A 4,059-nucleotide genomic window follows, 5' to 3' on the forward strand; every position below is an offset into this window, starting at 1 on the left:
TCTGAGTGCATAGGTCCTTAGGTACTGGTCATTGTTGCTGCCTCTCAGTTGCAAGGCTCCACTCTTGCATCTGTCACACATTCTGCCACTAGTTTTGTGTCTTGATTCAAGTCTGCTGATGACACCAAGTTTACCCGCAACATCTGACTACCTACTACTAACCTAAAGGTATGAGCTACTCATCCGTTGTTTTTTAGTGCATGGGTGTTTGAATCTATCGGCCCAATATAATGAACTCCCTATTCCGAAAATCCATGGAGTGAAACAAAAACAGTGTGACGACATCCACTGAGATTTTCCCTAATATATCTATTTCATTGTGAATAGTGTAATTTCAAAGTATGCTATAAATGTCTATACACATTGACGTTCCTCTGGCCTTCTGGAAGAATGTTGGCACAATGCTGCCATCTGCTGGACAACTATGGACAGTGAGAAGTTTAAAACATTTTCAAATGGTTTATGTAAGAATATTGTTCTTTTGAAACAGTGAAAAAATGTGTATACGTTTAAAAATTAGCAACTTAATAACATTTACCACATTTGTTTTCATTTTAGTTCATATAGAATAACTAAAGTGAGAGCTAAATAAGATAACCAAGTCATGATAACAACATGTACCTGCCCCCAAAACTTTTACAAAAAATCTTTTGTTCTAGTTTGTGGAGGAACAAATATGAACACTTTGATGCATTAAACCTTGTGAATGTGCATGGTAAAAGATTGAAACAAGAATAAGAGATTAGTGTGTCATTCAATTAATGGATAGCAGACTGCAGGTTCTAAATTGAAATGAATAAAAAAAGTTTTCCTTAATTCCACCAGTAAATTTTACAGATCATAACAATGATTTCAAAGCTTCAGTTCTTGTAAACCCCATAGTAACGCAGAAATGAAAGCCAAATACATTTCAAGTTTTCGGACTTTCTTATGGAAGCAATTTATCCCAAAAAAATTAACGCTCAAAAAAATCTGAGATAAAATATATATATATATATATATATATATATATATATATATATATATATATATATATATATATATATGTTTAAAAATTTAAATAATACTTTTTAATTCTTGTTGAAACTTGCGTAAGAAAACAATGCAAAGGATGGTTGGAAATTTTGAATAGAAAAAAATACCTCTACTATCAACAAGTAACAAAATTCCTAAGATTTTGCTCAGGCACTTTATAGGGCCTATGGAATGATTTTACTAAGTGTTTCAGAGTAAATGAAATTCATATTGTCATGGAGCAACCTGCTGCTACCATCTCCAGCCACCAGAGGGAGCGCTCACCAGAGTTTTGAGCTCACCACCTGCCCTCACCTGGACTCATCATCGTCAGCTGTTTCCCATCATCTCATCACCTCCTCAGTTTATAGTCTGGCTCCACACTGTCACTCTCTGCGAAGTTTTGTTTGTACCACCCTGGCTGCATCGCCGAGTGTTTATTCCTGGACCTGACCGCCCGCCGCCCACCCCTGACCCCTGACCCCTGACCCCTGACTTCACTCTCGTCTCGGATGATCCCATGCCCGTGTATGACCTCTGCCTGTCTGACCCTGCTTAGTCTGTGGACTTTTAGCTCTGTTAATAAACCTGCTGCACGTGGAACCAGCTGTCTGCCTGTTTGTGACACATCTATAGGTAATATATTACCTTTGAACAAAAAAGCATTTTTAAAATGAAATATTGGTTATTTCTTTGAACTCTTTCTACACGAAAGTAAGAGGACTCGATCTCATCTGAAGCTCCGCCTTTCACTCCTTGTGGATGCCGCCCAGCCGCCATCCTAGAGTCGGCCTTCCAAAATTTTGCAAAGGTGTGCATATAAAATTAAAACGTTTTGCAGATCATCACTACCTTAGTGGAGAAAGTGGGTGAATTTGTTAGCCGGGGTGTGGTGCTGGCAGCTTAGATGCTTCCTGGAAGGGGCTGGTCCTCACTTTGATGTCACAATTTGAGGACCCCATTTTTGTGGATTGGAAGGGGCTGGTGCTCAGACAGCGGGGTTTTGGAAGAATGCTCAGAGATGCGTGAATGGATCAAAATACCACTTTGGGGGTGTTTTTGTGTGGAAACATTATAAAAGACTTAAAAGCTCAAAAATGTTGATTTTTGCACGATACTCTTCTCTACTCTTAAAGAGTGAGACTTTCATTGCAGAACCTTAAGGGTAATAGCTGCAAACATCCTTGATCACAAGTATAATAACGGTTTTTAAAGTATCATAACACAGAGAATTGGTCACAAACACATGCAATTTTAGGATAAATTACAATTTAATTATTCAAGCTGTAACAATCTCAGCCTTTTTTAAAAAAAAGCACAGTTCTTTCATGAGTTACCCCTTTGTTTAATTTTATTTATGGTTTTCTTCTTGCAGGTTGGCTGTGACTTCTTCTGTCAGTGCTCCACTCTGAGGCTGTCACAGCTGCCTGCAATCACTAATAATGTTTTCTGTATTTAAGGAGGTGTCTTTCTGTGTTCAAAATTGGTTTGTATGATTTCTTTTGTTCTGGGGTTTGCCTTTTTCATGTTTTCATTTTATGTTGAGTCATGTACTTTTTGTATTCTAAAAATAGAAGATCAGAACGCTTATTTTCTCTTTACACATAACCAACGCAAACACAGTTGTCTGATTGCTTAATGAAATAGAGACTCAATCATTTTTAGAGAAATACAACTTTGGTCAGATATGCGGTCATTTTTGTTATAAATATCTATACTCTTTCTAAGGAGAAACGATCTATGCGGTTAATACTTTTTAAAATGTAATCTTAGAATGGCATTTTAGTTTTAGTAACAGCAGAGGGGAAAAAAGCAAATATAATAAACTTCAAAAAATTGCAGTATATGAAATAAAAAACATTTTAATGTGTATATATTCAAATTAAATAAAAAATGAAAGTCCATTTGGAAGATTTTCAACCAGCAAAACTTTCTAAGACAGTTTTATTCAGAGTGGGTCTTTAAGAAAACATGATTACTGTCAAATTTATGGTACGTTGGAAAATGTATGTATGTACAGACAAAAACAAAGGTATATTGTGTGAAGGAAGGTAACATACTCAACAAATGTAACTAGTATAAGAAGAGGATTTTTCCTATTAACATGATAATTAATTTACACGTGGTTTATTCACATTTTGGCAACAAACAAATTGTACTGAGAGATGTATGTAATAGGCGTACTGATTTAAATGTAAACAGCCTTACCTAGTAACTTAAACACATGACCTTAGTAAAAGACCTCAAGCGTTTTGCAACTAACTGATGTTAGAGGAGAAAAACGTTCTGTATGTTAGCGCTGCAGCAAGGATAAAAAACATGTCTGCCAAGGATTTTCTGAATCATTCTAGCATTTAAGTGACCTTAGGTTGTCATACTTGCAGAAAATGTTAGATTTGTTCAGATATGATTAGTCTTTTTGTATTTTATCTTTAGTAATACCCCTTTGTTCATTTATCTATCCAAATTTGTTTGTCAGCATATTAGAAAATTGTAAGTAAATTCATAATTTTGTACCATTTTGGTTTTCATTTTGGTTTTGGGAGCTGCTGCTCAGTTCGGAAGAAAAGAAAATGTCATCAAAAACTTTTTTTATCTTTCTTTTCGGCAGGAAGGACAGCTACAGAGGATGCTTGCAGATTAAAAAGCATCCTGTTTAACAACGTGTACAACTCTTAAACTGCACTCTCACACTTTTGTGGTTAGAAATAAAAAATAGCTGTAATTTTAAAATAAAAACACAAAAAATAAATAATTCTCTTGGATAAAAAAGTTAAATCAGAAAAACACAAATTTTAAAATCCTGCCTTTATGCTGAATTATTTGAGTATTTTTTAAATGTGTTGTTTGTGTGAGAATGTGTGTGAATGGGACTGCAAAATGCTTTGGGCCTTCCTGGTAGAAAACACAATTCATATATTCCCATTAATCATGCGTTTTTTTGATGAAAATGGCTTAAATGCATTCATTAAAAAACCTCTGTTTTGTAGCTGGAAGAAAAAATGAGACATCAACAGAGTTTGGTAAAAAAAAAAAAAAATCTGA

The sequence above is a fragment of the Oryzias melastigma genome, linkage group LG16, assembly GCF_002922805.2.
Source record: "Oryzias melastigma strain HK-1 linkage group LG16, ASM292280v2, whole genome shotgun sequence".
Taxonomy (NCBI): domain Eukaryota; kingdom Metazoa; phylum Chordata; class Actinopteri; order Beloniformes; family Adrianichthyidae; genus Oryzias; species Oryzias melastigma.